Genomic DNA, 22,444 nt, shown 5'->3' with positions numbered 1-22,444 from the left:
CAAGAGGCTGAGGTGGGAGGATCGGCTGAGCCCAGGAGTTTGAGGCTGCAGTGATCTGTGATTGTGTGCCTGCCCTCAGCTTGGGCAACAGAGTGAGACCCTGTCTCAAAAAAAACAAACCCACAAAAAATCCATTTAGTTAACTCTTATTTGTCAGTCAGGTTTTTCTGGTTTGTGGATTATCCAGATGCTGTGCTCTGCTTTTTATAGCTTTTATTTTTTATTTCTTTGCTTATTAGGCATGAATAGAGAAAGAGAAAGAAGCAGATCTGATAAAATTCAGCATGGGAACTGAAGGAAACTGATAGCTAAAATAAGGCTCAGCTTAGAGAATTCTGCTGACGTTAAAGAGACTGTCACAGTTCTGTCTTGTTAGCGGTGGATGATCCTAGCATGGTTAGGATATCGATCAGACATTTTGACCTTTGATTCTGCCATTAACATACTGTGTAACCTGTGCAAACCAGTCTATTTGTGTAACAGGGAAAATGGCTACATAATTTTGGATTCAGGGTCCAAAGGGTATCAGTTAAAAGAATTTAAGGAATTTAATGAATGTGTACACAATATTCTAGATACTAAACAAACTTAAAAAAAAAAAAAACTACCTTGTATGTTAACTATTGCGTGAGACGAAACTGGAAATGAACTTTTCTTCTCTTTTTTCAGAATTCTTATACCAGTAGAACTAGGAAATATATACCAATTTTAGATTTAAGGATTTTGTACTTGTTATAACATTTGAAGGACAATTTTTTTATCCCCATTTAATAGTGTATACAAACTGAGGCACAGAATTTGAGAAATTTACCCAAAGTTTTCTAGTTAAATAATGCTGTAATGGGGACTAAAATCATTTTTCTAATTTTCTGTTCACCAAATGACATGCTGTAACTAAACTGAACATTTTTGTTCTGTTTATTGGAAGTCTAATGTATTTGTAGTCTCATGTTTGTATTATGTGTTTAATTTTTGTTTTTAAGCCAAATGGGGCAGATGATCTGTTCTTACAGCAAAATCAAAGATTGAGGACTATGCAGGAATCTCTTGAATCATAAGGAGGATTTTTTTTTTTTTTGAACAGTTTCTGGCTCTGTTGCCCCAGGCTAGAGTGCAGTGGTACCATCTTGGCTCACTACAACCTCTGCCTCTGGGGCCTAAGCTATCCTCCTACCTCAACCTCCCAAGTGACTGGGACTACAGATGCACACCACCATGCCCAGCTAATTTTTGTATTTTTTTTTTTTTTGTTATTGAGATAGGGTTTTGCCATGTTGCCTAGGCTAAGGAGGAATTTTATATATGTGTATAGCTTTATAGTCCCAACCCCTAGAACAAAATACACAAAATCTTAAATTTTAAACTAAATATTAATTGAGGAAAAGTAGAAAAGAACAGTGATCAGATAGTCTTAAGATTTGAATTCACCACTTAGAAAAAGTGACATTGGACATATCATTTCCCTTTCCTGAGCCTCCACTTCCTAATCTTCAAAGTGGTTATAATAATTCCTCTCTTATTTCATGAGGGTGATTTGTGTGTGTGTGTGTGTGTGTGTGAATTTTTATTTATTTTTTTACTGGGGAAGTAGACAAGGTAGGATATGTCACCTTGAGCTATGGTATGCCCCGCCTCCCAGAGACTGTTTATTTGCATTCTGATCTTCCTGGGCTTCTTTATGGAACCTTTTCTTCTTCTTGGAGCTGCTCTTGCTGCCAGCAGCCTCCTCAGGTCCACTGCTAACCGGTTCCTCTTTGGAGAATTTCCTCTTTTTCTTGGAGGCCCTTCTGTTGCCTGCATCTTCGGGGTCATTAACTGTTTCCGCCTTGGGTGAAGATTTCTTCCTCTTGAGAAGACTGGTGCTGCCAGCGGTCTCTTCAAGATCACTACTCATCATCTCCTCCTTGGAAAAAGATTCTTTTTTCATGGGTTTGGAGAAAGAGATGGGTCTTCTGTTCCATTCTCCTGAGGAACCTTCTGGGGCTTTTGCTTTTTCTTCTTTTTGGGTTTTTCACTCGTTTCCTCACACCTCTCTGCAGTAGTACTGCTGTCATGAGGGTGATTTTGAGGATCAAAAATATTGTGAACGTTTGTAACATAAGCTGTAACAACATTAGTGACTTATCACTGGTATAAGACCATATGTAGCTATTATATTAGCTCTTACTTTCACATTGTTAGCAAACAAAATTCTTTATTCTTTAGAGGAAAACCTTGACTTCAGAAGGCGTAAAATCCCTTGGATTAAAAGAATCTAAAAGCTACTCATTGCCAAAATTAAAGGGGAAGTTTTTAATTCAGCTTCCAAATCACCAGAAAAAAAAAAAAAAAAAAAAAGCAGTTAAAAAGTAAAGTTTATGTTCACAGATTTTACAACATACAGAAAAAAATCCTGTGGTAATGGGAGACTGGCTTCAATGCTGAACTGAGCACCACAAAGAAAATACTCTCCTGAAGTTTCTACTGTTGTTAAAACTCATGAATATGAGAGGTCTGTGTATAATTGTTGAATGAATGAATTAACGAACGAATTATGAGTGAATTAATGCATCTGCTTTTCTGTTGGCTGCTTTTCCTGTTAGGGGACTTGATCTTTTAGCATTCAAATTCCACAAGAAACATCTTAACCAAGTTATGTCTTTGGGTGAATTTGTTTCCAGGCTTGCTTGTGTTTTTCACATTCTTTTTTTGGCCTGCAATCTTACTCAGTGACCCCTTTCATAGCTTCCAGTAGGTCATTCAGTTGGGACCCAAGGAAGTCAGTAAATTAAACTTGATTTGTAATGGAATACATAGGGTGTGTGGCTTGGATTAGAATCAAATTAGGTTTGGCTAATCTTATTTTGGTTTAATCTATGTGGGAAAGAATAGAACTAGAGGAAAAACAAACAAACAGAAAATGGGGGAAACTATTCTGGTATAATGACAAGCAATTTTTGTAAGGAATAGTTCTGAGGGCCAAAACCTAACTTATTTTTATTGGAAGTTTGGGGACAAGATTCAGCAGAGGAATTTAGATTAGTTTCTCCAGTCATCATAGTTGGTATTTACTTTCCTAGCTTTCCCAAGCCAGGATCTCTAGGCGTTTAAAAAATGTGGATGCTCTGTAGAGGAGGCACGTTATTATTAATGTAGTTCATGTTTTCAAATGTTTTCCAGGGCTCTGGAAATGGATAAGCCCAGTTTTTGGAAACCTTAGCAAATAGGAAGGCAGAAAAGATTCTGATGCTGAGTTTATAGTTGAATTATCCAGACTTGGTCTTGAATTTCTCATGCAGGCCTAAGGGGAAGAAATGTTGAGAAAGTGCAGAAAGGTTCTATACTAATAATTTCTTTAAGGTGATCTTTTTCCCCCTCTTCAATTATTTGCAGCTTGCAAGGTATTAGACCATGGAAGATTTAACCTTGGTGCTCAGAGTTCAGGAAATCTCCTCTCTGACCTGGCTGAGCACATTTGAATAAAAAGGGAAATTTCTTCTAAGCTACTGGGGAAGGAATAAGCAAGTAAAGCCATAAAGAGTGAGAGCCCTTCTTTTTTTTATTTTTGAGACAGAGTCTTGCTCTGTCGCCCAGGCTGGAGTGCAGTGGTGCGATCTCGGCTCACTGCAAGCTCCATCTCCTTGGGTTCACACCATTCTTCTGCTTCAGCCTCCCAAAAGGAGGAGCTGGGACTACAGGCGCCCGCCACCACGCCCGGCTAATTTTTTGCATTTTTAGTAGAGACAGGGTTTCACTGTGTTAGATAGGATGGTCTCGATCGATCTCCTGACCTCATGATCCGCCCACCTCGGCCTCCCAAAGTGCTGGGGTTACAGGCATGAGTGCCGGGCGGAGAGCCCTTTAATTTAGAGTTCTCACTGGGGCCTGGAGAAAATCATGAATGAGAATGCTCCTTGAAGAGAATTCCCTGTGATTGCTTAGTTAGTGCTTACGAAAGACTCAAAGACTAAACATTCAGAAGTTGCTGGAATGTAATAACTTCTGTTCCTGACAATTGAATTTCCTCTCCCATGGAAGTAATTGTTTTGCTCATATAATGGAGAAAATTGCGTTTCAGTTAAAAGGGCGAAGAGTCATTACATTATTTCTAATTTTACATATTTTGACCTGTGGATTAAAGGTCTGAATTAAGGTCACAAGACATCCAGAGATACAGAATTTTCCCCATATTTGACAGGGTTCTGAGCACCGTCTTCCACTGATGTTGGCTTTACTTGCCTGAGGCCATAATAGAGGGGAATAATAATGGCTTTTCACCTGTCTAAAGCAGATGACTAGACCAAATTATTTTATACAGTTGTTTTTAGTATTCATGTTGATTCCAAAGTAGCAAATGAATTACGGCTTTGGTTAATTTTCCAGGGGCAAATCTAGTTGGTAGCAATCTTTTAAAAGTATAAATAATTTTTGACTGCTACCACAATACTTAAGTATTTTAAAAACTATTGCATTATATTTTCGATGTATAAAATGATTTTCTAAACACACAAACACACACTGTAGATACAGGTTTGTAAAATAAGAAAACAAAGGTCCAGGTACCCACAGGCCAGTGCAAAAAGTAAACAGGATAGCATCATTTGATTCTGTTTTGGAATAAAATGTTATTTGTTCATGTCTGATTTTCTCAGATGGCTGTTTTTATTTGTTTTTTGAGACGGAGTCTCACCGTCGCCCAGGCTGGAGTGCAATGGTGTGATCTCGGCTCACTGCAACCTCTGCCTCCCGGATTCAAGCGATTCTCCTCACTCAGCCTCCTGAGTAGTTGGGATTACAGGCGGCCACCACCACACCTGGCTAATTCTTGTATCTTTAGTAGAGACTGGGTTTCACCATGTTGGTCAGGCCGGTCTCGAACTCCTGACCTCAGGTGATCCGCCCGCCTTGGCTTCCCAAAGTGCTGGGATTACAGGCATGAGCCACCGCCCCCAGCCTGTTTGTTTATTTTTTTTGAAAAGAGATCTTAAAATGTAAATTTACTGGCTCAGGTGTCATTGATAATGTTTAACTTAATCATTGCTAATGGGAAAATGGCTAGATAAAATTAGCCATGTTCTAATCAATGATCTTTTGAAAATGTTTATAAAAATGTGGACACATGCAGATGCCTTAAATCTTTTTTGAAACAAAGAGATGTTTGAATAAATCAGGTTTGAAAGTGCTTGAGTTTAAAAGGGAGGATATAAAGTTGCATATCTGATAAAATCACAACTAATAATTGTAGTAGGAAGAATTAAACACTTGTCCATATGTCTGGGTAATACAATCCCCTTACCTTTTTCTACCTGTCACATTTTCAAAATTTTGTTGAGCATGTTTGTTATGATGAAAAAGTACTCATTTATTTTTATGAAAAATAGAGTTTGCTGCCATTTTCATGATGTTCACGTTGTACTGTAGCCTTTATTCCAGTTGGATTTCTAGTGTGCTTCTGCCACCTTGTGCTTTCTGAAATCCATTGCAGTGATTAGCAAAGAAGGAAACAAACTTAACAAGGTTGTTATTTCTTTGGGGTTAAATATTACTTCATAGTATGGAAGGAGGGGGAGAGGGATACATGGAAGATAAAACGTGTGTGTGTGTGAGTGTGTGTGTGCGCGCGCATGCACTTGTGTGTGTAGAGAGAGAGAAATCTTTCCAAAGGTCTGAGGATTGTTTACTATATTAGATCAGCATTAAAATTGTATTTTATCTCTAGGAACTGCATCCTGGTTAAGGAGGAGAGTAAAGACTGGGTTTTAGTGCTGATAGTAATGAACTCCTTCAGATAGATTTTAAAACACATTTTGATACCTTCTGTCCTTGCCTGTTTTTAAATTGTTTCTGTCTGCATAAAAACCTGAACAAAACACTTGTACCTAGAAAGCTCTAGGTAGCTTTTAAAATGTGGTTCTTTACATTAAATGGTCTGCTGTGTTAACATGAACTCTTTCCACATTATCATTCCAGACAACATTCCATTTGTTCAGTGCCTCAAACTATTTATATGGTCTGTTGCCTTGCAGTTATGCTGATTCTAGAAAGGAGAGCCTTTACCTGGAACTTTGGCCTTCCTGCTTGAGCATAAACAAGCGCTTGTTTGATGACTTGTCTGAGGAGCTCTCAGATCTTTCCTTTTAGGAATTACTTTAAATACATTTGACTGTGTTTTTGTCTTTTTTTTTTTGAAACGGAGTTTTGCTGTTGTTGCCCAGGCTGGAGTGCAGTGGCGTGATCTCGGCTCACCGCAACCTCCGCCTCCCAGGTTCAAGCGATTTTCCTGCCTCAGTCTCTTGAGTAGCTGGGATTACAGGCATACACCACCACGCCCGACTAGTTTTGTATTTTTAGTAGAGATGGGGTTTCTCCATGTTGGGCAGGCTGGTCTTGAACTCCTGACCTCAGGTGATCTGCCCACCTCAGCCTCCCAAAGTGCTGTGATTACAGGCATGAGCCACCGTGCCCAGCCTTTTTTTTTTTTTTTTTTTTTTTTTTGAGACGGAGTTTCAGTCTTGTCACCCAGGCTGCAGTAAAATGGCGTGATCTTGGCTCACTGTAACCTCCACCTCCCAGGTTTGAGCAATTCTCCTGCCTCAGCCTCCTGGGTAGTTGGGGTTACAGGCGCCTGCCACCAAGCCTGGCTAATTTTTGTATTTTTAGTAGAGATGGAGTTTCACCATGTTGGCCAGGCTGGTCTCAAAACTCCTGACCTCAGGTGATCCACCTGCCTTGGCCTCCCAAAGTGCTGGGATTACAGGCACAAGCCACTGCACCTGGCCCTAAGTACATTTGGCTTTGAAATGGTATTTTAAGGAACCATGGATACAAATAACTTACGTTTGTCAACTAGCAAATACCTATTTCTAGGAAGATGTGGAGTAGTCCTCCTAGCTCACTAAAATTTTGACAGTAGCAGGCCACACCCTTTGGTTTCATGCTTGCATTGAAGAATTATGATGGTAACTATAGGATTGTGATCCAAAGAGCACTAAGACTACATTTATTCAGCACCTAGTAAATGACAGGTCTGGTGCAAGGCTTTTTTACGTCTGTAATCACATATAATCCTTAGCACAAAACTGAGATATGTTATTATCTTCCTAATTTCACATTCGAGGAAACTGAGATAAGAGGTTAAGTATATCTTATCACGTAAGCTTGGAAATGGCAGGGTAGGAATTTGAACTTAGGTGCTTCTGACTCTGAAATCCATACTCTTACAGTAGATGATCTCTCTGTTGCACATGGTGAGGATCTTTATGTTCACTGCGAAGGGAAAAGGGAGCCCAAGTCTAGAGGAGATTGAGTATAAAGTTTGGGCCAAAAGCAGGAGTGGAGTCTGCTGGAAGGCTTGCTAGCAGCCTTAGCATTGGCACCACCTCCTTATGAAACCACATCTTGCTTCCTGGCAGAGCCTAGTACTGTTATAGTTGGCAGAGCATTACAGGGAGCTTGGAAGAACTTCCCCAGTACCTTCCAATTTTCCCTATTTGGTCAGGTCAGACTTGTGTTAGTGCAATAACCTCCTAACTAATCTCTTGGCCCCTATGCTTGCTTTACCGCCAGTCCGTTCTTCACGTTGCATTTAGAACAACCTTTCCAAAGAACAAATCAGATTTTGTCGTTCCTGTTCTTTAGCTCTTTCAATGGTTTCCCGTTATAATTAGGATAAAGTAGAAATTCTTTAGCTTGACTAGTTTCCTCCTTCTATCCCTAGCCTTACTTCTCTCCACTGTGAACACCATGTTTTAGCCCAGCAGGACCACGATTCCTCCAAATGTGCCATGTGCTCTCTCTCCCCTCTGCCGTGGGCATATTCTGCTGTTCCTTTAGCATCCATCTATTCTTCCTCCTTTTCCTTCTTACTCCTATTTGTCTTTTGTGATCACTGCTTAAAAGTCATTTTTTTCAGAAAGCTTTTCTGAACCTTTTCTCCAACACTACCCCACACATGTAGACTAGCACCCTCTAATATGGCCATCATCCTATTGTATTATAATTACCTTGTCTTATTGAGATATAATTTACATAACATCAAAGTCACTCTTTTAAATTGTACAATTCAGTGGTTTTTAATATATTTACAAGGTTATGCAATCACTATATAATTTGAGAACATTTTCATCACTCCTAAAAGAACCCACATAGACACCCATTGACAGCCACTCCATGTTTCCCCTTCACCAAATCCCTTGACAATTATTAATCTACTTTTTATCTCTATTTATTTCCCTAGTCTGGACATTTTGTATGAACAAAATCCTACCAAATTTGTCCCTTTGTTTCTGGCTTCTTGGACTAAATATAATGTTTCTAAGGCTCATCCATGTTGTATTATGTATCAGTACTTCATTTCATTTTATGGTTGAAATATTCCATTGTATGTATATACCACATTTTGTATATCCATTCGTCAGCTGATGGACATTTGAATTGTTTCCACTTTTTGGGTATTAATAAATAATGCTTCTATGAATATTCGTATACAAGTTTTGTATGGTCATATGTTTTCAGCGGTCTTGAGTATGTACCTAGCAGTGATACTGCTACATCGTATGGTTATTCTGATTCTGTATTGAGCTTTTGGAGGACTTTCCTAGAGTAGCCGCATCGTTTTACATTGACACCAACACTATATGAGGGTTCTGATTGCTTCGTGTCCTCACCAACACTTCTTTCTTTCCTTTTTTTTTTCTCCTCTCTCTCTCTCTCTCTCTTTTATGATGGCCATGCTAGTGGGTACGAAGTTGCAATTGCCTTTTTACTGGTTTGTTTCCTTCATGACTCTGAACTGTGAAGGCAAGGACTGTGCTAGATCTCATTTATTATTGTATTCCAGTGCCTAAAACATTGGGTAGGTACTCAATAAATATCTACAAAGTGGGTGAGAAGACCTACAGCTTTCCTAGTTGCTTTACTTCTATAACTCCAGGAAATATAGGGGCTAGAATTGGAAAAGATATTTTGGCTGCCAGTCCACAACACTGTTCACCAGAGTGCCATAGGATTTTAATAACCCCACTAAGTAGATGGTTCCATGGCTTTAATAGTTTTACCTGAGAAGTTCTCTGCGTGGAGGATGGCGTGAGTTCTCATTTAACTAGCTCAAAATGGGGAAGAACATACTCAACTCTGCTGGCATTTTAATCTGTGATTCCGGGGAGTTTTTCTATTCCAAACACCTTTTCTGAGGGCATGCGAACACGCCTCTCTCCTATTGAGAAAGCCATTCCTCCTGAGTGAAAGTGAGGGGAAAAAAGCAAAACAAAAGTTCCTTTACTGGAAACAGATGGCCACATCAATTATACATTCAGAATAATACAGATTGAACTTAAGTTGCCAGGTAATGAAACAACTCTATTTAGGCAAGTTACAAGTGGGATCTCATCTACCCTTTCCTAGCTATGTGTTTTTATTTGTCTCAGTGTACCAAATCTTGGATTCTAAAAGTGATCTGGAAGAGAAAAGGTGCCTTTTCCTTGATTTCCTTGATTTGTCCTGTAAACAAAGTGCCTGTAAAAGAAAAGGCCATGATGCTTTCTTGGTAGCGTCGTTGGGGCTGTGATTAGGTGACAGGTGCCCTCTGTAAAACCCTTGAATTCATCTCCACCTTCAGTCCGCATTCCACCTAGACAGGTTTTGCTCGGTGAGTAGTCTTCCATAGCATTTTCTTCTATTCACTGTGCACCCTCCTGCACCATACTTCCATCCTTGTTTGTTTTTCTGTACTTTTTCTCTCTTCACCTGCTGTGAAATACAGTGTTGGCCCAACCATAGGCGTCTTCTATGAATTGTAATCTTTAAACCCTGGGACTAGTTTTCTGCTCTATCTTCTTCCTAGGAAATGCAGATTTGGTGAATTACAATCCCCACCTGACTAATCTCAATAAACTTTTCCTTTATTATATGTTTTCCTTCAGAAACACAGAATGTGTTCATGACCCTTTGAGGGGAGAGAATGGGAAAGATTTGGGAAAGTCTTAGGTAAATAGCACTGACCTTGTGTAAAGAGTGTTAATGTTATTATATAGCAGTGAAAATACAAGAGATAGAAAAAATAACATAGCAGTCATTGTCCAAATATGGCCAACTTGAACTCTGGATGGTATTTCAGCACTTTAGGAAAATTCCAGAAATCTCTCTGCCTACAAATATTTTCCTCACCTTATCTGCCTCTGCTGATAAATGGAGGATAAGCTTGACATCAGCAAATATTTGAAGAAGTGCTGTACTTGAAGAAGTACAGCACCAGTGCTAGAGGCAGCAGTATTCTAGTCCATGAATAGCCTGTTATGTCCTTTACCTGATATATTGAATACTTTCTGATTTACATTTTTACCCGGATCTTCAATCTAACTTCAGTAGGTTAGTTTGCAGAACTTCTTGAAATACTAGTCTCAGAGAAGTCAGATGCTAGTCTGCCCCTATACAGGAGAGCAGAGTGTGTGCCTAAGAACACTAGTTGAACTCATAGGAAGGGAGATTCTGCCAAAAAAGTTCAAGGAGTTCTAAGATTTTTTTTTTTTTTTTTGAGAAGGAGTCTCACACTGTCACCCAGGCTGGAGTGCAGTGGCATGATCTGAGCTCACTGCAACCTCCACTTCCTGGGTTCAAGCGATTCTCCTGCCTCAGCCTCCCGAGTAGCTGGTATTACATGCTCCCGCCACCATGCCTGGCTAATCTTTGTATTTTTAGTAGAGATGGAGTTTCACCATGTTGGCCAGGCTGGTCTCCAACCCCTGACCTCAGGTGATCCACCCATCTCGGCCTCTCAGAGTGCTGGGATTACAGGCATGAGCCACTGCACTTAAGATTTCTAGCAGCCGGGCCGGGCGCGGTGGCTCAAGCCTGTAATCCCAGCACTTTGGGAGGCCGAGACGGGTGGATCACGAGGTCAGGAGATCGAGACCATCCTGGCTAACACGGTGAAACCCCGTCTCTACTAAAAATACAAAAAATTAGCCGGGCGCAGTGGCGGGCGCCTGTAGTCCCAGCTACTCGGGAGGCTGAGGCAGGAGAATGGCGTGAACCCGGGAGGCGGAGCTTGCAGTGAGCTGAGATCTGGCCACTGTACTCCAGCCTGGGCAGCAGAGCGACACTCCGTCTCAAAAAAAAAAAATTTCTAGCAGCCTTGTTTCCTTTCCTTTCCTTTTTCCTTTCCTTTCCTTTTCCCTCCTTCCCCCCCTTCCTCCCTCCCTCCCTCCCTCCCTCCCTTCCTTTCTTCTTTCCTTCCTTCCCTCTCTCTCTTTCTCTTCCCTTCCCTTCCCCCTGCTTTTTTTTATCGGGCAGGGTCTTGCTCTGTCACCCAGGCTGGAGTGCAGTGGTGTGATCATAGCTACTGTGGCCTCAAACTCCTGGGCTCAAAGGATCCTCCCACCCCAGCCTCCTGAGGAGCTGGGACTACAGGTACACACCTGTATGACAGTACATACCTGACTAATTTATTTTTATTTTTGTAGAGATGGAGTCTTGCTATGTTGCCCAGGCTAAACTTGAACTCGCAGCCTCAAGTGATCCTCCTGCCTTAACTTCCTAAAGTGTTGGGATTACAGACATTAGCCACCACCCCTGGCTGTAGCTTTGCTTTCTTTGGTATGCCCTGGCTAGGACCAAATTTATTGGGACCCCATTTATACACATAGAAACATCTGCTCCTGCTCCCCATGTTTGCATACATGACTAATCTACTAATAGCTTTTGACCATTTGGACAACCCTGCATTTAAGCAAACCAAATACTTGTAACTTGAATATGGAAACAAAACAGAAATCCTGTACAAATGGGCTATGCTGGATTATTTAGCTTTTCATTTCTTTGAAGGGCTCCTTTTGCCCTTAGAGATAGCAGTTGAGAGAAACTCCAAAATTCAGGCAGAAATTCAGGACAAAAATGCAAGCTTAAGCTCTGGTTTCTGAACTGTGGTGCATATTAGGCAAGATTGTTCCAGATAGACCAGAAACTTTGGCCTGTGCAATTCATACTGCATGTCTATGATGTGCATCTGGATGTATTCACCCCGAGGTTGTTTATTTACAATGAGAATTGAAGGAAAGGAAAAGTTCAGAAACATCCTGTCACAGGATGTGTGGATAGGCGTGCTGAATGCTGAAGCCAGAGGAAATCAGGAAAGTTTCAGCGATTAGTGATGGCATTGCCCTCTAGTGGTTTGTCCATGGCTTAAAAATGAATATACTGCAGGTGTATCCCAGTTCTCCAAAGAATTGTCCCAAATAAACTGTCAGATTGTGTGTGGAAAAGAGAAAAGGGGGGGAAAGAGGAAGGGAGGAAGAGGGAAAGAAAGGAGGAGGGAGAGGATTCTTGCCAGGATAGCCCAGCTCAGCAACTAGGAAGCTCTAGGAGCCAGGCTTTCTGTAGAGGGCTTTTGACATCCAATTAGACCCCTCAGTGAAAACATTTTTTCCCCAAGCTTCTGGCAAGTGATTCCAGCTAAAAGTCACTGTTTTGTACGAGGGCCCCAGGTTCCTTTCCAGCCTCCACAGCTTTGTACCAGCTTCCCCTCCCCGGCCCACATTCCATTCCTAGGTAAGTCATCACACGTGCTGAGAGGTGGAGCCGTCTGCAGGGCAAAGTGTGTAGGTAGACCAGACTTCTTTTCTTGCACCCCCACCCTTCTTTATGTTTCCTTTATGCCTCATTATCATCTCCCCAAATACTTTTGCTGCCCTTTATACTTAATTTCCTGTTGGCTCCCCACAGAAGAGCTGGTGGCCCAATTCCTCAGGTGCCTGAAAGAATGTTTAGAGAGCTGCCTCAGCCCTTAGGGAATGACAGGAATGCTGAGAATTTCAGGCAGTACTTTTCAGACCCACTGGAAAGAAAGTTTTGGCCCAGAGATGGGGCGGGGTGCAGAGGGTAGGAGGGATGGGTTTGGGGTGTGTGTGTGTGTGTGTGTGTGTGTGTGTGTGTGTGTAAGAGGAGCTTCAAAACCACCTCAGATCATAATTACCTAAGACTATGGACTTGTCTGAAGCCTGGGAGTCTCATCGTGGAGTCATCTCATGTTTATTGACCTATGGGAACAGAGGCCTCTGGGAAAGTGGTTGTTTGTGTAGCAAATTATAGATAGGTGAAATTAATTTGGCTCTGAGTCTTGAGACATGAGTTATTTCTTGTAATATTTTAGTCATAGTCCCCATAGTTGGTAAACAGAGTAAGAAAACTTTTCAGTGTTGAAATATGGACTGTTATTCCTGGGTTTGTTAAATCCTGGAACTTCTCCTGAGTCTAATTTCACTACAGGAAGGAGGGGAAAATGGTGAAGGTTTGACTCAGAATTGTCGCCACAGTCTTTCTGATTCTTTATCCACATAAAGTTTTTTATTTGGTTATTTTTGAATGCTTTTCATTCAACTCAGAGGTGTTTGAACCGGAGCAACTTCATCTTAAATAGGGGCTAGATAAAATAAGGCTGAGGCCTACTGGGCTGCATTCCCAGACAGTTAGGAATTCTAACTCACAGGATCAGATAAGAGGTGGGCACAAGATACAGGTCATAAAGGCCTTGTTGATAAAACAGGTTGCAGTAAAGAAGCCGACTAAAACCCACCAAACCAAAACCAAGATGACGATGAGGACCTCAGGTTGTCCTCACTGCTACACTCCCATCAGCGCCATGACAGTTTGCCCTATATGGTCTAAAAAGGGGAATGAATAATCCACTTCTTGTTTAGCATATAATCAAGAAATAACCGTAAAAGTGGGCAACCAGCAACCCTTGGGATGCTGTGCCTATAGAGTAGCCATTCCTGTATTCCTTTACTTTCCTAGTAAACTTGCTTTCACTTTATGGATTCACCTCAAATTATTTTTTGTGCGAGATCCAATATCCTTCTTTCGGGGTCTGGATCAGGACCCCTTTCTGGTAACATGAGGACAGTCAAAACCTACATCACAAACACAACAACTTTTGTGACACTTAGAGGAATTTCAAATAAGGAACATGATTTGCTTGGTTGGGACTTGGTCTGGTAATGTGAGACCTCTGCTTTAAATTATTTATTTACCTGTTATTCTGAGGCTTGTCTGGCTCTTGATGAAGACTTACTGTTACCTTCGAATGTTGCGGCCACTTCACAGGACTGTCCTTCTCCACCTTTTGTCTCCATGAAAATCACCTTGGAAACATAAATGTGTCACTTAGGAGAGTCAACACTTCAACTCACATTCAAAGAGTGCAGACATTACCATGCTTAACCAATTTCATGAGAATCTTTCCTTATGTTAAGGTATAAACATGAAAGGATCTTATTTTCCCCATAATTTCTACTAACAGTGTTTTTTAAAAAACTCTTTGCCTGCTGGGTAGTAAGCTTCCTTAATGATGTTTCAGCCTAGTTCTATAACTTGTGTCACATCCAGTTTATTAAAAATGCTCTCATTGGAATCTTAAGATTCAGAAGTGTTCATTTAAAAAGTGTAAAAATCATTTTCTATCCAAAAGTCTTCTTTCTCTTCTATCTACCCCCAGAATAGTCTAGTAATCTTAAATACTGGAGGGTGGAGTGGGGGGTCTTGGTCTCTTCTCTCACATCCTAGTCCCCTTTCCTGTGGTTACCCTCTGAAACTGAAGCTAACATTGACTCCTCTTACCTGCCTGCCTCTAGTGAGGTTGTCTTGTCCTCACTTCTCTCCACAGATTGTGGCTGTTTATTTGGCCAACAGACTGTCCTTTGGTTAAATCCATAGGAAGGAGTCTGAATATGGTCTCTCTTGAGACATATATGCTGGTTCTTGTGGACTCTGTAGGATATTTGTGACCAAGCTCCAGGTGGAGACCTCTCTCAGGTATAATAATCTTCATACCATAGTACCCAGTTTCATGGGAAAGCATAAAGGCTTAAGCCTCCCACCACCTTCCTTGGTGTTTATCAGTGCCGTGCAAAACTCTTTATTCTTGCTATTCCAAAGAGTGGCAATGCAGTCTGTCCTCTGGCACTTCTCAGCTTCAGCACCTCTCTCCTCCCTCTGCTCTCCCAAGGATCAGGTGCTGTGTCAGGTCAATGATGTGACAACTTTCAGATCAGAGCCAATCTCCAATCCCTAGCCTAGTGGTGTTGGTGGGAAGCACATTCTAGTTCATGTGGAATGCCTAGGTCACATTCTAACACCCCAAACAGTAAGAGATGGTGGAAGGGATAGTCAGCTCTCTACAAAATGCATCTCCCTAAGAGACGATGCCTGTTTTCTTTTTCTTTTTTCTTGAGACAGGATTTCACTTTGTCGCCCAAGCTGGAGTGCAGTGGCATAATCTTGGCTCACTGAAACCTCCACCTCCCAGGTTCAAGCGATTCTCCTGCCTCAGCCTCCCGAGTAGCTGGGATTACAGGTGTGTGCCACCATACCCAGCTAATTTTTCTTTTCTTTTTCTTTTTTTTTTTAAAGTAGAGACTTTTCTTTTCTTTTTCTTTTTCTCTTTTTTTTAAGGGTTTCATCTTGTTGGCCAGGCTGGTGTCGAACTCCTGACCTCAAGTGATCCGCCTGCCTTGGCAGTGATGGAATTACAGATGTGAACCACCCGCCCAGCGTGACCTCTGTTTTCTCCAAGTCTTTAATCAGAGAAGTGAGTCTGCTGAAGTATTAACTGCCTTTAATGCCTACATGAGGATGTCTGTCCCCTACATCTGTAACTTCTCTAGACATAGAATGTGAAGTAGAGTTTTATTCTTAGCTCCAGGACTTCCTCTGCGATTCTTGATGTTTAGCCCCCAGTACAATGAGTTAGTGTTTCTTAGCCTTGGCTTCATACTAGTTTCAATTGGTCTGGGTATTGTAGTTTTAGGGGCTTTTTTGTTGTTTTGTTTTTGATCTAGTGATTTTGATGCACAGTGAGGATTAAGAACCTCACATGACCAGTGGAGTGTAGAACAAGACTCTGAAAGGACAGGATTTAGAAATAATTACAGAGATTGGTTAGTATACCCATCTCTTGAGAAACCTGTGGTTCTTGAGGTACACCTGAAGAAAGCAAAACTCCTGTATGAGTAGTTGAGGGATGAAGAATTTGGGGAAGGGATCATTGAATAGTTCCATTTCCCCAAAAAAATTTTCCTAGTAATCATTTTGTTTTTCTCACCATCAAATACTCAATCTCACTCTTAGAAGAAAAAAAAAATTGGAATTTTTGTTCTTGACACTGCCAGTTGGGCTGGCCAAGGTGCTGTGCTTGTGGTCTTGCTTTAGACTTCGTCCTAGCCCTATAACATAGTAAGGAGTAGGGATAAGACTTTTGCAATTAGTTATCATGCAAAAAGGCCTAGTTGGTCTAGGCCTTCCTCCTATGGCATTTAAAGTCTGTCTACTCAGATACCTTTTTCTTTCCAGGCTTTCTTTTCCATGTGCTGAAATAATATCTGCTGCCTTACAGTAAGCCCAGTCCAAAGTTCAGCGAAGGAGAGGGAGCATCTCTTCTTTGTGTCTTTAGTTTAGGAGTGAGAAAACTTTCTCAGAAAACTTTCCACTTCCATCCGTGTCTCATTAACCAAGACTGAATCAGATGTTCACTTCTGAAACCAATGGCCAGTGAAGGGAATAGGATTCTCATGCGTGGATTAGACTGTTCATAAGGGGTGAAATGGATATTGGAAAGTCAACTTTTATGAACACTGCACTCTGCTTACCTCTCTCATAGCACTTTTCACACCATTTTGTAGTATTCTCTTTATTTTTCTCTTTTATTTAATAGGTTAAGGATCCTGTCTTATTTATTTATTTCTCTCAAGGTCCTCCAGGAGTTTATAATCTGATTAACAATAATATATCAACTCAGATATGAAATACACACACACTTGCACACACACACGCACATCCACTTTAAGTAGATGCATTTGAGTGCTGCATTGTGTCGTTGAATTTGGGTGCCCTAAGTGAATCAGCAGTATAAAAGGTCATGATAGCAAAGTCCACTGGAAATGCATTTCCACTGAAAAACTACAGTGACAGTAGTTTTTCCAGTGTTTTCAGATCCCCTAAAGTCTGATATGCCTCTATCTATGTCTTCCTCTAGCTCCATATTCACATGATTGTTGGTCAATCCTCCTTGGATGCAGTCATGTTTATGAGGGTTTTCCTATAGTCAAAAGATCTTTACAAGTCTCTTATTCCCTAAGGAACTTTATCCTCTGTTTCCTTGAAGGTGCTTAGAGCTGCAGTAAAACAGGTATTTGAAGGTCTCCTGTGGTTCTCTTTCTTATTCCTTTAAGCAGGTACAGCACCATCATTTGAATAGCTTTTGTCAGGCATTATTGGTCAAAGTGGTTGGCTAGAACATAAAATAAATGGAGAGAGACCATATTGGAATAAACAAGATACTTAGGACAGCATAGTAGAGTGCTCAGTGACTGACAGAGTATAAAACAGTCTACTGCACTCATGGCAAAACAGAAAATCTCTATCTAGTAATTAAAGGAAAAATGCATATGAACAATGATTTATAAAATGTTTTTGGAAAATAATTCAGACAAATAGGCTTAAAAGGAATAGATACTACATAGAATGATATTAGATAAGGGCTGGGCGTGGTGACTCATGCCTGTAATCCCAACACTTTGGGAGGCCGAAATGGGTGGATCACCTGAGGTCAGGAGTTTGAGACCAGCCTGACCGACATGGTAAAACCCCTTTACTAATAAAAATATAAAATTAGTCAGGCATGGTGGTGGATGCTTGTAATCCCAGCTACTCGGGAGGCTGAGGCAGGAGAATTACTTGAATCCAGGAGGCAGAGGTTGCAGTAAGCTAAGATCACGCCACTGCACTCCAGCCTAGGCAATAAACTGAAACTCCATCTCAAAAAAAGAAAAAAAAAAGGAAAAGAAAAACTATGTGCTCTACTACCATTTACTATGTGCTAATATGGCAAATGGTATTTAATATGTGCTAATATAGTAAATGGTAGCATAGTAAACTATTTTGGGATGTCTGTCAGCCCATGTCTTCTTTTTCAGATGTGAATCAATAGTCCCTGCTGAAAGGATAGGTTTAGGTGGCCAGGTTTGTACCATGGAACCCACATCTCTGGTCCCACAGATTGCACCAGGAATGTGAATACCTGACCTAAACTGAACTAGTTACATTTTCGTTCTCAGTTTCCTTAATGACCCCAAAACTGTATTTAGATAGTGCTGAGTTGGGTCTAGTGCCTCAAATGGGCTTTAGTTACAATTAAATTTGGCTTTGAGGGGCAGAAAGCAAAAATTACAATGCCCAAGCAAGATAGAAACTTATTTTTCTCTCATGTAAATATAGGCAGTCCTGAAGGCTCATCTGGCTAGCCATTTCATGATCATCAGGGACTCAGACCCCTTCTGTCTTATTGCTCTACCATTTTCAACATGTGGCTTTTATCCAGTGGTAGGCTGGTAAACTGGCCCTCTGGGGGGAAAAATGGCATAAGTTGTAGCATTTGCCTGATTTTCATGGTAGAAATACTCCCACCATGGCCAATTTCAAGCTACAATGGTTTAACAGCCAGCTTGCAGAATTCCTCATTGTTCAACCATCTGCTCTCCTAAGCTCCTATAAGCCAGATCTAGCACAACTCTGCTTCTCTCTCATGGTCCAAAATGGCTGCCCTCACTCCAGACATTAGAACTGCATTTCAATCAATGGAATGGAAGAAATGTGAAGAAAAGATCAAACTCCTTCCCTTTCTAGGATATCTTCTGGGAAGTGTGCACAGCTCTTCCACTTAAATCTCATTGGTGAGAACTTTAACAAACGGTAACACCTAGGTGAGAAATGTATTCTTTATTCTGGGCCACCATTCAATACCTCTTTGGGTGTTCTGTTACTAAAGAAGCAGAGGAGATTAAATTTTGGTGAAAATTAGTAGTCTCTGTCACTAATAATGACACTAGTTCCATATAAAAGCCCAGGTTAGTGAGGAACCAGAAGATCCAGTTAAAAAGAAGTTAGTTTTCAGAGTGAGATGAATTGGAGTGGATTACAGCAGAAATCCTAAATATGCAGCTCCAGATAGAGAAAGGATCACTGCCTATTACCTAAATTTTAGTGTGACCATTGATAACACCCCCTTTTTCATCTCCTGAGTTCCAAACCAACTGAGGGACAGATAATTAAGTCAGGCACATGGAAATAAAAGTGTTTATTGCTGTTTAAGCCGTTTGAGGACAACTTTTTTTTTTTTTTTTGAGACGGAGTCTCACTCTGTCACCAGGGTGGAGTGAAGTGGCCCAATCTCAGCTCACTGCAACCTCTGCCTTGTGGGTTCAAGCCATTCTCCTGCCTCAGCCTCCTGAGTAGCTGAGCCTACAGGCACGTGCCACCACGCCCAGATAATTTTTGTATTTTTAGTAGAGATGGGGTTTCACCATGTTGGCCAAGATGGTCTCGATATCTTGACCTCATGATCTGCCTGCCTTGGCCTCCCAAAGTGCTGGGATTATAAGCATGAGCCACCACGCCTGGCCAGGAAGACAACTTTAATCTTGCAGTATCAAGGGGCTTGTCAACTTCACTGCAGAAATAAACTTATCTACTTAATCACAGGTAGACCTGGAAAACTGCAGTGCTACCCACTGTCCCACCATGGTTTTTCCCAGCTGTGGGGCCTGCCCTTGAATGCCCCATACAGAAGATCCCCAAGGAGAAGAAAGGAAAGGGCTGCACAAAGCATGTGTAGTTTCTTCCTTCAAACTCACCAGTCAGATAATTAATATTGATTGAGGGTTAAGGCGACAGGCCAGTATATGTCTACTCATATTGCAACATGAGGAGTAAGTGCTCTTATCTAATACTTAAGACTTTCAAACCTGTTGAGGTTTAGCTCATCATCCTGCAGTTGGATTATGGGAAATCCATCCGAATCCTTACCACTATCTGCATTTATTTAAGCTAACACAGATGGGTTCTTTTACAACAAAACAGTCCCTAAGACAGAAACGTAATTAACAGCTACATTGTTTGAGTCAGAGACTAAATGTTGTGAGAGTTAATAAGACAGTTATAAGAAAGGGTTGGAGCAGACAAAGGATTTTTTATGTAAGTAGTGGAATGTGAGCTTAAATCTTAATGTCTGGGCAGGATTTTTGATAGGTGGAGGGAATGGAAAGTGTTGTGGTCAAGGGGAACCTCATGGATGAAATGAGAATGAGGGAAATGGACATGGCATTGTCAAGGCATGGAGAGGAGACCACAAAGTCTAGCTGAGATGCCTGTTGAAGAGCAGTGGAAAATCAAGTTAGGCAACTTGGGAGCAAGATTATGTACAACTGTAACAGAGGAGTATGTAGTTGGTGGGGAAGGAAATGGGGAGTCATTGCAAAAATGTAGTGTTTTTCACAGATATTCTGGAGAAACTATTATTCCCTGAACTTAATAGTTGCATAGAGCACAGATTCCCTTTTTTGCTTAAACCAGTTAAACTATATAGCCCTGACTAATACATTTCACTTATAGTGTATAGGGAAGTAATTCTCGAACTTCTACATGCACTATAATAAATTGAAGGATTTGTTAAAATACAGATGCTGGGCCCTACTGCCGCAGCTTCCAATGCAGTAGATCTGGGACGGGACTCAAGAATTTTAAGTTTTTTTGGCTGGGCACAGTGGCTTATGCCTGTAATCCCAACACTTTGCGAGGCTGAGGTGGGAGGATCACTTGAAGCCAGGAGTTTGAAACCAGCCTGCACAACAAAGTGAGACTTTGTCTCATAAATAAATGAGTAAGTAAAATGAAAAAGAATTTTTGTTTTTAGGAAGCCCCAGGTGATGTTAATGCTGCTGGGATTATACTTTGAGAGTCAGTAAGATGAATGCTGACCTAGGATGAATCATTTCGAGTTTTGAATAAGTCAATGAATGAAAATGAATTCCCGAAATCATAAAATGAGAAATTAGATGAAATGGCCTCTGAGGTCTTTTTGAGTCTATGCTTCTGTGATTCTGAACTAGAGAATACCCCATTCACATTTTTTTTTCATATAATGAGATCTCAGTGTTTACTGAGATTGCTTTCATCTTTTGTTACTGCATTCATTTTACATGAGGGGCTCCTATCATTCCATAAGTGGGAATCTCAAGGCAGATGATTGGACTTCAGATGCTTTCTCAAGAGGGAAGGACCTCTTAACATGGGTCCTCCATGCTTCTGCACTCAAGAAAATAAAAAAGGCAAAAAGAAAAGCAGCAGAGAATTCCAATCTTGCCATACTACTTTAAAAGGTTAAAAGCAAGAGGATGAGACTTTCTAAAGGAAAAGTGTGGTTGACTCCGTACCTGAAGCTTTGGAGAGCATTTACCCAAACTGTTAACGTTTCCGCCTTAAGAAAATATTTACCCAATTCATAATTGTCCAAAACAATCAGCTGGATATCTGGCCAAAGGAGTCAAGGCTTCCTGGTGAGCTCAAACTTCCATCATGGATGATCAGGCAGGCTGATCTAGCTACAGTGGGAGGGACATTTGTCAACACTTGGAGCAGAGCTCTCCTTATTCTAACAGGCCTGCATACTGTTAGCTGAGTAAAGGCTGGTCTAAGCAGCTGCTGGCAGCCATACAGGGAACTATGGCCAGATTGGGGGATATCCTGAATTTCATTTTGAGTGATCTTATGTTATTTGCATACATTTCTGTCTAAACCCATTCATTGTATTGTAAACTGCTTTGGGGTTGGGCTGTACCTTGTTCGTCACTGTATTCCACACAGTGAGTATCCATCAATAATATTCTCAATACATATTTGTGTCCTAAAACTGAGCACTGATAGTTGTAAGCAGAGTTCATAATACTTAAGGTCAGAATCTTCTGGAGGGGGAAGAGGGTGAATTAGAGTCCATGCTACTAATATAATGCTTTTCAGTTCACCTTACCTTGCTCATTTTGATCCCATTGCTTAAAATGTCCTTTAACCTCAACCACTGACAAATTCTTATTCATTCTTGAAAACCAAACTCAATCATTGCCTCCTCTGTAAAACGTAACCTTTTTTGTACTAATTCTGTCCTTTAAATATCCTTGCAATTATTTCATAAATGAAAATTAATTGTTTACTTGTCTGAATTATGAACGACTTGAGAGAAGAGTCTGGTTTTGAAGTTTTTAACTGAATTGACAACCACAGTGTAGCCAAAGCAGGCAGCTGCTGTGTGGTACAATTTTACAGGTTCAGGGAAAACTCCCCAGTCATCTCCCTACCTGTTCTCTTATTCTGGAAAACATACGATAATTCAGAGCCCTGATTCCTGTTTGTTTCCTTAGCTCCTTGAGAAAGGTCATCCTTGAAGCTTCTAGCAAACATTTATTTTAATGCTAAGGAGTTTTGATTTCTTGCACAGAGGATGTTTTGATAGGAAAAGAACTTGAGAGCTAAAGAGCAACAGGAGCATGGGGGAGAGTGGAGATGAGGGTTTATCTTTCTTGAGTCACCAAAGACAAACTTTGCCTAGTTTCTAATTTCATTAACAGTTGAAGCCTTCTAATGAGTT

At 40.9% G+C, this 22,444-nt stretch overlaps 1 pseudogene; it reads right to left on the bottom strand.

Moving 5' to 3' along the window:
* Positions 1-1,606: 1,606 nt before the first annotated feature.
* Positions 1,607-22,235, bottom strand: LOC112634934 (annotated as a pseudogene).
* Positions 22,236-22,444: the final 209 nt, after the last annotated feature.

The sequence above is a fragment of the Theropithecus gelada genome, chromosome 11 (assembly GCF_003255815.1).
Source record: "Theropithecus gelada isolate Dixy chromosome 11, Tgel_1.0, whole genome shotgun sequence".
Lineage (NCBI taxonomy): Eukaryota > Metazoa > Chordata > Mammalia > Primates > Cercopithecidae > Theropithecus > Theropithecus gelada.
Note: the sequence above shows the minus strand (reverse complement) of the source record. Positions and strands in the feature narration are given on the sequence as shown.